Here is a 14,502-nt window from a genome sequence, read left to right on the forward strand (position 1 = left end):
ATACAGCATTATCTACCATGGTGTTCCAGGGGCCCTACTCCTGAGGATCTGCCACCTCTTTGGTCAATGAGTTCCTGACTGACAATGGGCTCAGACCCAGGGACTGAGCAAAAGATCATGGTTTTTCATTAGGGCAACCAGCCTCAGCCTCCTGCTCCTTCATTCTTGCTTTATTCTGATTGCAGATATTAAACAGTACCCTTTAGATTCAGGACAATGCCTACAATGTGATGAAACCTATGGAATAGTTTAAACACTATCATTAAATGTCAAAGGTGACTTATTTAAAAGACAATTTTATTTAATTGTCCAAAATATTTAAAGCCAGGAACTTCCACTCTAGGTACAAACTCAACAGAAAAGTTTTCACATACGTTCACCCAAAGACATGTACTAGATTATTCATAGTTTATAGCAGTAAAAGCTCCAAATGGGAAACACTCGAATACCTGTAGTAGACTAAATAAACGATGGGACACTGTATAGCAATCCAGTATAGACCGAACAAGCTACAACTACAAACATAATAACAGTGTATCTTACATATATCATATTGAGAAGAAAAAAAAAAAAACAGAACATACTGTATAGTTACACATACACAAAAACAAGAAAACCAAACCTGTGCTGTTTGAAGTTCAGATAGTGATAAAAGTGACTAGAAGGGAATATAGGAAGGAGGGTGCTTCTGGGTGCTGGGAATGTTTTGCTTCTTGATCTGGGTACTGGTTCTATGGGTGTATCCAGCCTGTGAAAACTCATCACATTGTACATTCACAATATGTGCATTTTCTTTATGTATATTGTGTTTCAACAAAAAGTTCAAAATATATTTTTAAAGCCACTAAGTACACAAGGAGATTTTCGGAATACAGCTTTTTGGATTTTTTGAAATGTAAATCAGTAGTTCCCAAACTTTGAGAGGCATTACAATCACCCTTTTCCCAACGTACAGAATCTCTAGGAATAGAGAATGGGAATTCAAGCATGTTAGGACAATGGTGAGGGAGATAGGTGGGTTTCCACAATCTATAGCAGAATAAGTAAAAGAAACATTTGTGGGTTTCTTAGCTTCCTACATCCTGAGCACTTTAGAATATGAAAAGTTCCAGTTGACTGCCCAGTATTTACTCCTCAGGATAGCATGGGCTTCTGGCCTCTGACTCTTTCCTATCCTGGCCAAAGTAGTTGGATGGCTCTAGTGGACTTCTGATGTTTTAGTCTATCCCACACATTTTCCCTTATCTTTCTAATAACAGAGCACTTCTGTTCTCATTGGGGATCCATTCCAAGTGGTTTGTGTGAGACTGACCCCCACCTAACCCCCCTAGCCTTAAGAGTAGGGTTCTGATTCAGGTCTATCCAGAGTCCCACCTAGGTCTTTTGACCTGCATTAACTAGCAACTCAGCCTCTATACACTGAAGCTACAAGCAAGGAGGATACAAGTTTGACTATTGTTATGGAAATCATGCTCTCCACCTGCAAGAAGACTGAGTATAGAATAAAGGCAATTAGAGACAATGGACCATGGGAATGGAGCAAGAGATAAATTTCCAAAAATATTATTTGAGTTCCTGGATGTAATCATTTTTGATGTCAACAACTATGCAGTTATAGAATCAATAAATTCCTATTATTATATGAACGGATTTGAGTCTGTTTTTATGACTTGAAACTGAACTGGTGACTAACACCTAGAATTTAAAAACAACAACAACAACCATAAATGTCTCTTATCCCCATTTCTTAAGCCTAGAAAAAGGCCATAAACTTACCTGTTTCCTGTATTTTGAACCCACCAGGGTGTATTAGTTTTTCTGTGGCACAAACTAATTCCAGTGAGGCCTGCATATCTAAGGAAGTACTCTTCAGTATTAAAACAAATAAACAAACAAACAAACAAACAAAAAACCTCAAATAGCCATTTTTCAGCTCCCTGATTTTATCATTCTTTCACTCTTTTCCACTATCTAGAAATCTATGCCTAAATAATATGAAGAGAAGGAACATGGGAGGTGGTTACACTTCAGGTGGTCATTCTACCCTCTGCTCTGTTTTCTTTCGTCTAACAAGTTGGTGTCAGACAGTGACTGGGGCTGGAGTCTTCTCAAAGGTTACCTCACTCACAAGTCTGGTGACTGATTCTTTTCATCATTCGTCCTGTATGATATTTCAGTGGTAGCTCCTTCTCACTTGCTCTAGATCTTCTCTCCAGCACTCATCCTTCATATTTACTAGGCCCTCTACCTGAAGTAAAATGGGTCCTAGGACAGAGTAAAGTCTAATGGGTCAGATCTTGGCCTGTATCTACAGACCAAGTTTGGGAAATAGATAGGAAGCATCGCTACAGTAACCCATCATAAGAGAAGCCAATAAAAATCACCTGAGGGCTCAGCTACCTTTAAAGCTAGAGCAGTTAAGTCCTATCCTCCCAGCCCCATCCTCTTAGGAGTCTCTCTAGATGGAAAGGGACCTAAATACCACTAACCAGGATCCTGTCATCTCAATATCATTTTTAGAGTCTCATGGGAATGTCTGGATGTTCAGAATAATGAAAACTCACTTCTTGGCCTACTCCTCACCCCTCTGAGAGTATTTAAGGTTGGGGAGCAGGGCTAAGCATGGGAACTGTAAAATTTGTGTGGTCCAGGGTTACCATTTTAAAGCATTATTACATTAGAAGTATTTAAGAGACTAATTACATTAAAGTAAATGAGATATCTACTGCTGCAAAACAAGTCACCCCAAGCTTAGTGGTGTAAACTGATAAAAAATCTTTTGTTATTTTTATTTCTCATGGTTCTGGGGGATTGACTGAGCTTAGCCAGGCAGTTGTCTCTCAAGGTATCTCATATAGTTGGTGTCAGACAGTGACTGGGGCTGGAGTCTTCTCAAAGGCTACCTCACTCACAAGTCTGGTGACTGATTCTGGCTGTTGTCTGAGACTGTGTCAACTAGAGCAGTGGTCCCCAATCTTTTTGGCACCAGAGACCAGCACTCCTATGAGAATCTAATGCCTGATGACCTGAGGCATCAGCTAGGCGGTGATGCTAGCGCTGGGGAGCGGCTGCAAATACAGATGAAGCTTCACTCACTTGCCCGCTGCTCACCTCCTGCTGTGAAGCCCAGTTTCTCACAGGTCACAGACCAGTATCAGTCCATGGCCAAGGGGTTGAGGACACCTGGACTAGAACACCTACAAGTGGACTCTCCATGTAGCCTGGATTTCTTCATACTATGGTAGCTGGGTTCCAAGAGAAGTGTTCTGAGAGAGCCAAGCAGAAGTTATATCACTGTTTATGATTTAGCCTCTGGAATCACACAAAATCACTTCCACCACATTCTGTTGGCAGAAAGGTCACAAAAGCTTAGCCAGGTTCAATGGGAGGGATATAGATTCTACCTGTTAATTGCAGAGGAGTAAGGTCATATGGTAAGATAAGCATGTGGTATTACTAATATTGTTATAGTCATCTTTGGAAAATATTATCTGCTATAGCAAGTTTCTCTCAGTAATGTTGAATAGATACTGGTTGAGTGAATACAAGGTATCTTTATTATCTGAATATTAATTTTCAGGAGCTCCACTAAAACATTGTAATATAGGAAAGCAAAAGTCACCACATAATTAAAATATTTTCTAATACGCCCTCAAGTATCTCTTCTCACTTAACACTGAGAGTATCTTAGTTGAAAATTATAACATACACACACACAATAGAAAATGAAAAGATTAATCTTGCAAAAGATAAAGCTTTCATTAAGTCAATTATTTTTAGAGAATATTTGGCATCTTATGTAACTGGTAGGGCAGTTAACAACTAAAGAAGAAAAATTAACAAGAATGATCATGTGTTCATGGAATTATTTGAAAATCCAAAGCTTAAGAAAAGCATTAGGGAAAATCATTGAAACCCTTTGAGTATTTCTGCATGTTAAGTGAAAGATGTTTTGTGTGTCGTTAATTTTTGTTGGAAAAATTATGTGCTCTCCAAAAAAAAAATAAAAGGCAATATTTGATTCAGTCTTTGTACATTTCAAGGACTAGTCCATAGTTTCTACGATAACCTAAATTTTGTTACACCTAAGATAAAATTTTTATATTTACTTTTAATTTTCAGATATAGTCCAAGTCCAACTTCTTCCTATCAAATTTGTAATCCATTTTTGCATGGATTTACTTTTTTCTACTACTTTTGAAAAAATGCTCTCCTATAGTTCACATAAGCTTTCATTATTCCCTAGAGAGTTAAGTATTAACAAATCAATTGAAATGACTTCAGCAACAGTATTTTCAAGCTTTCTTTAAAAGCCTATCATATCAAGTAAAATTAAATCCGAGATCTTTAAAAGAATATTCACTTTTGCCTTAGATGTTAGGAAAACATGCATCTGTACTTATCTGTCAGATACTCTTTCATCAAGCATTTATCTACACCTGCTTTGTGCAAGGCAATGTGCTAAGTAATACGGAAATCATAAAGACGAATAAACTGTGATGAAAGTATCAATGCATGTGTTTTCATTCAATGTCACTGTGAAGTTTATTTAACTTTCTCCACCACCACGACCAGCAGCCACATAGATCTAACAGCATAAACACATATACTATGAAAATTATTATTATTTTTTTTTTACACCTCGGTCTTCCTAGGTGGTCTCCCATCCAAGTATTAACCAGGCCTAACCCTGCTTAGCTTCTAAGATCAGATGAGATTGGGCGTGTTCAGGGTAGCATGGCCATAGACTGAAAATTAATTTAAATAAAGAACTTTACCCTACGATTACTTGGAAAACAGTATCTCTCATGCATTTGTACTTCTCTTTATGTGTATCACCTATTACTAAATGATACACACCAGTATGATTAAATTTTTAGAATGGCTTTCCAATATTTTGACATGTTAAGAGGAAATTTTAAGTGTGAAGGAATCATATAAATGACTTATTCTAAATCCTTCATTTTTTAGACGAAGAAGGTGAAGCTCAGAGAGGTGAAATGTCTTGTCCAGGGTCACATGAGTAGACAAGGACAGATCAAATTAAGAACTCAGTCTTCTTGATTTTCTCACTGCCTAAGGTCTTCTCTCCTATAGGAGGAACACTGATGCAGTAAGGACTATAATTACAGCCTAGAAAAAAAAAAAGTTATCACACCTCTAAGGCAAATAGAAACTCTCTGAAGAAAAGGAGAAAGTGCAAATCTTCTCCCAGGAGTACTTTGTTAGCTCAATTTGTGGCTGGTTACGTAAATGAAGAGACCATGCAAGAGAATGGGGTCATGAGTTTCCTGGGGATTAAGCATGATAATGCTGTATGCCCTGGAAAGAAAATGATACTTTGCACTTGTATAATACCTTTTATCCATCCAACAATAATAAATAAGACTTTGTACTTTCAGCCAAATATTACAAAGTACTTAACAAATGTTTAACTCATGAATCCTCAGAACCACCAAAAAAGGAAAGCTTTTGAAAGGAGGAAAGAAAGCATCCCTCATCCTCATGATTCAATGGGGAATCTAAGGTCAGAAGAAATGAGTCTACACTGAGCTGAGAGATACCTGACAAGGAAAGACATTCCTGTGTTGGAATACCATCTAAGGCGACCCAGACGCAGGATTTCGAAGAGGGCAGAGGTGGATCAGAAAAGTCCCTGCTCCTTCTTCTAGCCCAGTGAATCTATGAAGCTTTCAAAAGAGGTTTATTTCTAAGTTTAGAAAGGTTCTTTGACGTTTCCTTAAGGATTTTTGGCATATCCCTTAAAAGAATTTTTTAAAACCATATATCCCTTCACAGAATTTTTGTTGATGTCTAAAATATTTCGTATGTTTAAATAATTGCAAATGTTGTAATTTCTAGCATATTATTAATATAGCTATTTTTAAATAAACAACTGTAATACTCTTTTTTAAATATTTAATTGAATCTAAAATCTAAGCAATGTGATACCTATCATTATCCATTTTAAAAATATGTAAATAATTTCTTCTTTTAAGAGTCATTCCCTTTTCTCCTTAAGCTCATATTTTTATCCCACTTCTACATACTTTTATCCTAATGTACTATATTATTATGCTCAAGTTCTTTATATTCATTGTTATACTTCTCTGCAATAAAAATGTCTATAAATTAAATTTTTTAATTTCCTGTATTTTTGTTGGGCTGAGCTGTAGTAACAAATAGACTCAAGCATGTAATGGCTCAATGCAATCAGTGTTTATTTCTGTTTCACATAATAGTCCTGGGTGAGGTGCTTTCCTCCACACAGTGATTAGGGGACCCAATTTTCTTCAATCATATGGTTCTGCCATCCCCTAGAATAAGGATCTAGCTTGCAAGCATATTTTTCTGTGTCCTGAAAGCTAAGAATAGATTGGCATAATTTTTAAAGGACTACCTTTTTAAAAAAAGAATAAAAGCAGAGTATGAGACAGAGGCTTTGTGTAGCCTGCAAAGCCTAAAGTAGTTATTGTCTTCTTTACCGAAATTTGCCAACCTTTCTCCCAGAGCCTCATTCTTGACTGTATCTGGCTGGTAGAAGGAGAAACAGAGTGCATGAAAGAGATTTTATGGGGAAAGGCCTGGAAGTGACCCACATTTCTTCCATTCACATTCTGTTGCCAGAACAATCACATGGCTACACCTTACAGCAAGGGGGTTGAGGAAATGCAGGTTCGCTGTGTGCCCAAAGAAGGGGAGAACAAATTTTAAGAGGCAACCACGGTTAGGCTCTAAAGTACAAAAATAATTTATTATTATAATTATTATTAGTGTAAAATTTATCAAAATAACCCTCATATGTGATAAATTAAGATAAACATTGAACATATAAAGTAAAATTGTATTAGAGGTGCGGTTTTTCATAAGATGGATGAGACTGTTTTCTTTTCAACTAGTTCATGTGTCCCAAGTTAGAGAATCAATTTTATTCTTATTTTTCACTTTTATAAATGTTACTACCAAGAAAACTTTACAAAAATAAGAGGATTGCAATGGAAGAAGCTTTTTAAAAAAGCAATTATTTGAAATTATTCATAATTTTGTAACAAATAATTTTATAATCTATCATCAAAAATTTGCTTTAATAATCCATCAGCTAAAACTTCAATTAAGGACTCCTCGAACTTTATGGAAAGTTTGTTTTTATTAGAAAAAAAACTTGACTTACAAAATGGTTATAAAATTTCTGCAATTTCGAGAGATTTGTTAAAAATTTCTACTAAAACTTATAAGACAACTACCTCTGTTCTCTTTCAATTAGAGGTGCTTTGTTTACTCTGAAAATAAAAATATTATTTTTAATATACTTTTGCCAATATTTTATTTTCTAAAAATGTTTTTATTTTAATGCATTTTAAGTAATATTTTTGTCAAAAGTTTGGAGCTGCTAATATAGCTCATTTAACTTTAGGAAATACTTTCCATATATCCTAATTGGAAAAGGAAGTCCTCATTGTCAAATCAATCAGCCAATTTGGACTTGAATTCTGTTGCAAAAGTCTGAATTCATTTATCAGTTCAAATAAGTTAAAACGCAATTTGAAGAATAGTATGAAACCATGGAGAAAATATGAAACACATCTTGTAAACTAAGTTACTGCGAGCTATACATCAGGATGTAGAGCTAATGTAATTAATGCATACATTTAAAAATGTATAAACAATTATAAAATGCTATTTCTTGTTACACAATTTGTAATAATACAAGAAAATGTAGCTGAAATTCTAAGTTACTTACGAAGCAAGGAATGATAGAAGTCCTGGTATTTCTTTGGTAAATGTGCATTACAGATAATGGACTTGGGGAGGGAGTAGATTAACTAAAAGTCACACATAAAAAATTCAGAAAATAATCTACTAAGGTTTTTAAAACGTACTGAAAAGAGAGTTTTATTAACTTTCCTATTTGTTTAATGAAAGAGAAAAAGTATAAACTGCTAGAAACTAGTATGGCAGCTAGCATATAATTTTATTTTACATTAATAAGAGTGAGAAAATACAATGTTTTTAAAATTATGTTTAATTTAAGTATAATTGGTACATAATGTTATATTAGTCTCAGGGGTACAATATAGTGGTTTGACATTGTTATACCTTACAATGTGATCACCCCAGTAATTCTAGTGATCATCTGTCACTGTGCAAACTTAGCACAATGTTACTATGTTCCCTTTCCCCTTGTTCACCTGTCCCTCCATCTCTCTTCCCTCCAGCAACCATCCCTTTGGTCTCCACTTCTATGAGTCTGGTTTTGTTTTGTTTGTTCATTTTAAAAGAATAAATAAGATGAGAATTGACTACCATTGGAAAAATATTCAGTTATAATTTCATGTATTTAAGTTTTAATTATTCTATTCAGTGATGCCTACATTATGTAAAGGAAATATGTGAATTTTTATCCACGAGTGTTATTTACTGTAGTAGAGAATGTAGTAGTCTCAGAAAACATTTCAGTTAAATTTAAAAAATTTGCATGTCACCTCCAAGTTGCACCAGTTTGCAGAGCATCATTCACATGTATTCTAGTAAAGTGGATGACACCAGAAAAGGTGTGAGAGAATCCAATGTGTGTGCCATTTTGTTGTGCCGCTCAGTCCCGCGTCAGCATCAGGAACTTGCACTGCTTCCAATACTTGTATATAATCTTTTCCAACTAATGGTGCCTCCTAGGGCTGAACATTGAGAGTAACTGAAAACATATGGTAGACACCATATTCAGCATTTGAAGTGTTCTTTACTTTGCTGTCATGGGTCTCTCTCTCTCAAGAGTTATGCATGCTTTGACATATTGGGATGAGATACTGAGTCTCTCCATCTCTGCACTTTAGAATATCTGAATCCAGAGCCTCCCAACACAAGCCCAAATACCCCAGGTCTAAAGCCACACCTCACCTTTAATGGAAAGACCTGCCAGGTGATTTTGCTTAATCATTACAAGAGGTTCTCTCAAAATCAATACTTCAAATTATCCATTTGTTTGCCTCTTCCTCCACTCTCCAGAAACTCTTAAGATCCTGGAGATAATATTCCAAGATAAGTTTCAGGATCAGTAAAAAGAAGAGAGGTTATTTCAAAATGAAAGGTAAAAATAAAGAATTTGTATTAAACTTGAGGCCAGTTTTTAGAAAGAACAAGATGAAAATCTGGAAATTGATTACTTAAAAAAAAAATCCATGTGTGTATAACCCCCTTAGAGTGTTGCTTAACTCAAATTGAAGACTGCTCTTTTAGGGAGATTTTTGTAGCTCATGCCTTTGGTTAGACAAAATAAATATTTAGTTGATACCACACATCTGTGTTTTCTAGTCTAGCTTATAGCTGAAATTCCTGATGTGAGCCTTTGACATTCCAAGCTCCCTGGCCTTTCCAATTCTCATGTTCTATGATTTGAAAATTCTATGGTAAGTTTGAATGTTTTCCTGAAGGTCAGGGAGAATCAATGGCATTTTTTAAATAAAAGAAGTATGTGGCAAAGCAGTGTTTCTGTAGATAAATGTAGCAATACTGTGTAAGGTGGGCTGTGAGGGAAAGAAAGTTGGGAGACCAGTTAAAAAGCTATTATACTTGACCCTGAGGAAGGTTACAGGGGTTTGGACTAAAGTGGTAGGAGGAAACCTCTTCTTTTTATTTCCTCCTTCTTTCTTGTTAGTAGAACTTTAATTTTATTTGGGAATCCACACCTTAGGAAAGATGACCCTATTCCTGGCTCAGGGATATATCCTCATCATTCTAAGCCAATCATGATAACTCTATACTCCTTGCCAGTGATTGTTTTGAAAATGAGCACGTGACCCAGTTTAGGTCAATGAGATGTGAGAAGCCTGCAAAGGGACTTCGAGGAACGTTTTCTTCATTCTTACAAGGCATACATAAGAAGATGCCTCCTGCTTTATCTACACATTGGGGTGTCTGGTTGTGATGCCTAGATCTCTGCCGTCATCTTGTAACCAGAAGGGCAGCTGGCCTGAAGGTGGGTAAACTGAAAGACAGAAACAACCAGAGTCCTTTATCATGTTGTTCAGCCACCCAGCTGTCCAATTTTTAAGCTTGTATCATCTGGGGAATAATGGCACTGAAGAGAGAAGTGAGAAGGCCAGAGGTAAGAAAGAATTTGGAGGAAGAGGATGAAACTCTCAGTGTTATAAATGCTGAATGTGAAAAATAGTGGTGTTTCTATGTGGAAATTGCCAGCACCTAATCAGAGGCATGGAAATAAAGCTCAGGATACTATCAGGCCCAAAATGTTAATCAGAAGTTACTTGCAGGAACTATTATATGCAAGGGGAAAAGGTATGGAGGAGCATTGCCACTGTCCTAGTGTCCCATAGTTAACTCCTCTAGGGGAATCTAACATAAGGGGGACGGGGGGAATAATAAATGACCATTTGCTTAAAGAAGACAGAGAGATACCTTGCCAACCTATTCTTAAGATAAAGATCTATTTATATTCCAAAACAGGAATTCTATTCCTCAAATTTAATAAGAGTGTTTCTAGACAATTTAAGGACTTCAGTATTTCTGGTTTTAAAGGGGAGTCCCAGTCATCTCTCTTCATCCCCACAATATGAAAATTTGGTTTCATTTTTATTGAATAAGAGCATAATTTTTAACAAATGAGATTCTTTGTGGTTTTTATTTATTTATTTTTTTTTGCAGAAAGAAGAAATAAGAAAAAAATCCATCAGAGTAGATGACCTTTCTGATGATGATAACCCCAGCTTTAGTATGTCAGTTTTTGTGCAGGCTGCTTTTACATATTGTTTCCAGTCCTCTCAGCAATCCTTCCAGGGGATATTGTTAGTCTAGATTTACAGATGAGGGAAATACAGAAATAAACAGATTAAGTAACTTGCCCAAGGCCACAGTTAGCTGGGATTCTAAATCAGGTATGCCTATTGCCAAAGCACATAATATTTTTGTCACATACTGACTTTTTGGAGAGAATATAAAGCAGAAAAAGCATGAGCCTCGAAGTGTGCACATTTTTCAATAGAGAAAGTCTGCCTAAGAGTCAGAGAAGGAGCAACCCAAAAGATAGTGTTAAACCCTGAAGTCTCCCAAATCAACTGGATAATTTTGATACTTTTAAATGCAGAGGGCACAGTCCCAAGGCAACCTGATACTCCACTTCAGGAGCCACTTCATATTTGTTAAAAATGTCTTTCCCCTCAAATACCACTGATGAAAAAGATCACTGTAGATTCAAGCAGCCCTAGGACTGGAGAAGTTGGTGAACCCAGAGTTTTGTCCTTGGCCTCCTTTTCTTCCCACTGAACAGTGTCTTGGCCAAACTTATTCATTCTCATGGCTTTTACTACATATCATATTTTGATATGTAGTAAATGTGTATCTATAGAACTCTTTCCAGCTTAAGACATAACTTAACATCTTCTCATGTTGTTCTTATAGGCACTTCAAACTCAATGTATCTCAAATGGAGCTTATCATCTCATCTTTACCCCAAACCTGCTTTCCATCCAACATTCCTTCTCTTGGGAAGTGCCATCACAGCCAATTCGTTGTTGACATCCGACATTTGTACATCATTCTCACAATTTTCATCTCTTCTCCTTTCATCTGCACAGTTCCAGTGCAATTATACTTTCTAAACATCTCTCTAATTCAATGCTTCTCAATCTTCTATTACATCATGGCATACACAATAAATCTGAGAAACTTGGACTTGCTTTGACTGAAAAAAAAGTTTTTAGTTTAACTTTTAAAAAAAGAAATCACCACATAAGTTCCTGACTAACTCATGGAAACCAAAAGTAGTGATGCATTTAAGCCTTGGTAACATTCTGTCTGAAGTGCTAGAGGGAACCTAGAAACCTCTCTCTATCTTTCATCTGTCTTCCTTTCTGCTTCATTTTTCTCTTGACGGCCAGCTGTTTCATTTGTCCTATTCACTTAGAAGATGATCATATCTAATGAATGAACTGCAAGTCTTTTAATACCAATTCCAAGGTCCCAGAGGAAAGGGCACAGTGGCACTACTTGGATCATGCACTCATTCTTCATCCAATTGATTTTTTCCAGCTTTATTGAAGCATAATTCACAAATAAAATTGTAATATATTTAAAGTACATCATATGATGATATATGTATACATTTTGAAAGGGTTTCCACCATTGACTTAATGAAACATTGATGATCTCACATATTTACCCTTTATGGGGAGAGGGAAGAACATTTAAATTCTACTCTGTAAGCACATTTCAATTATACAAAAAAAAGTATCATTGACTATAGTCACCATGTTATACGTTAGATTCTCAGACCTTATTTATCTTAGATTTGAAAGTTTGTACCCTTTTACCAACCTCTCCCCATTTCCCCTCTCCACTCCCCAGTCCCTGGCAACCACTATTTTACTCTCTGTTTCTATGAGGTTTGAATTTTTTGTTGTTGGGTTTTTTGTTTTGTTTTGTTTTGTTTTTTAGATTCCACATATAAGTGATACCCCACAGTATCTGTCTTTCTCTGTCTGGCCTACTTTACTCAGCACAATACTCTCTAGGTCCATCCATGTCATTTCAAAAGGGAGGACCAATTAACTATTGAAAAAAAGTCCTAGCATGAAAACAAGATTGCTTACATTGTCACTGTGTGGATGGGGTAAGATGTGCAATTACCAGATAAGGCAGAATTATAAGCAACTGGGGAGATAATCCATTAAAAATTAAGAAGATTTATATTTTTTCTAGTTTTCCATTTGTACATCCAAATAAGCTCTTTTAAGTCTAACTGAAAAGTCTTAACTTCCCCAGTTGAGATGATTATAATTCTAGCCTTGACTAATAGTGCATATGAATTAGAAATACAAAAGTTACCATACTAGAAAATGTAAAGGTTCTAAAACTTTTCCTTGAAATGTAGGCTTGAAAATATATTCAGTATTGTGTGTTCTTTTTGACTGGTTATTTTTTTAAACATTCAATTTTTTCTCTTTACAGTCTTCCTATGCTTTTTGTTGTTACCCTAGATATTACAATATACATCCTTCATTTAATATAGTCTAATAACTATACCTTCCTCCTGGTCATTGCAAAAAACTTAGAACACTTTAACTCCATTTACTCCCTCTTACCCATTATTTCTCTATATTTAAACTTCATAGACATTATTATTGTTGTTTAATATGGCCAATGTTCATTTAGGTTTACATTCGTATTTCTCACTTTCTTTTCATTCCTTCACGCATCTCTGACCTTCCAGCTGGGATCATTTTCCTTCTGCCTGCATTTCATTCACAATATTTCCTTTAATGCAGTTTTGCTGATGAAAAACTCTCTCAGTTTTTGTTGATTAAAAAAGGTCTTCATTTCATCTTTATTCTCAAAGGATATTTTTACTGGGTATAAAATTCTATATTGGCAGTATATTTTCTTCTGGCCTGCATTGTTGCTATTGATAAATCAACTGTCAGTCTAACTATCATGCTTTTGAAAGTTATCTTATTTTTTCTAGCTACCTGAAAATGTTTCTCTTTGCCATTGGAGTCCATAATATCATTGTGACTTGTATATGTATTTCTTTCTATTTATCCTACTTGAGATCCAGCTGGCTTCTTGAATTTTTTAATTGTGTCTTTCATTGTTTCTGGAAAATTTGCAGCCTTTGAATACAACCTCTGATCCGTTTTATCTCACATCTTCTTATAGGACTCCCCAAAAACATATCTTATACTTTTTCTCTGTAATATAAACATAGATATATAGACATCAATGTATATATAGATATATAAACACATATAATTTATATATATGTATATGTATTTGTATCTATATATTATATACATATAAATCTATATATTTTATCCTCTATCTTGTTTACTCATTCTCTCATCAGCTGTGTCTAATCCACTATTATATTCATCTACTGAGATCTTAATTTAGTTATTGTAATACTTCATTTTAAAATTTCCATTTTTTCCCAAAATCAATTGTATCTCTTTTTGTGGTTTCTCTGCCAAAATTTTCAAGTTTATCATATTAAACATAATTGTTTTATAGTCTATGCCTGATAATTACAACATCTAAAGTCTAAAATTAGTTGTTTCTAATTACCTTTTTTGGAAAATTGTTCCTAATTACCTAGCTTGCCATTGCTGGACAGAACATGAAGTTTTGTTGTTGTTGTTGTTGTTGTTTTAAAACACCTACAGCACCTGGTATTCTTAGGTGGTCTCCCATCCAAGTACTAGCCAGACCCAACCCTGCTTAGCTTCCGAGGTCAGATGAGATCGGGCATGTTCAGGGTGGCATGGCCGTAGACAATATAATGTTTTAAAATCGGGTTTTAACCTTGAAAAGTTTACATGCAATTTCTGACCATGGCTTTCTTAAATGATTTTCTCAAATTTTTGGTATCTACTACTTATGAAAGACTTTTTCACAGATGTAAATTAAAAAAAAATTTTTTTGCATAAACATTCAAAATTTTATATCAATTGATGTTATATATGAAGAGCTAACATTATTGGCAAATGTAATGGT

The 14,502-nt window shown here is 35.3% G+C and overlaps 1 non-coding gene and 1 pseudogene across 1 annotated transcript; both read right to left on the reverse strand.

Annotated features, from left to right (window-relative positions):
* Positions 1 to 4,629: 4,629 nt before the first annotated feature.
* Positions 4,630 to 4,749, reverse strand: LOC120596678 (uncharacterized; annotated as a pseudogene).
* Positions 4,750 to 14,162: 9,413 nt separating this feature from the next.
* Positions 14,163 to 14,281, reverse strand: LOC120596641 (5S ribosomal RNA). Its single transcript, XR_005651220.1, has one exon. It is a non-coding gene; the product is annotated as a 5S ribosomal RNA (ribosomal RNA).
* Positions 14,282 to 14,502: the final 221 nt, after the last annotated feature.

Source organism: Pteropus medius, unplaced genomic scaffold, assembly GCF_902729225.1.
Source record: "Pteropus medius unplaced genomic scaffold, Ma_sr-lr_union100, whole genome shotgun sequence".
Classification (NCBI taxonomy): domain Eukaryota; kingdom Metazoa; phylum Chordata; class Mammalia; order Chiroptera; family Pteropodidae; genus Pteropus; species Pteropus medius.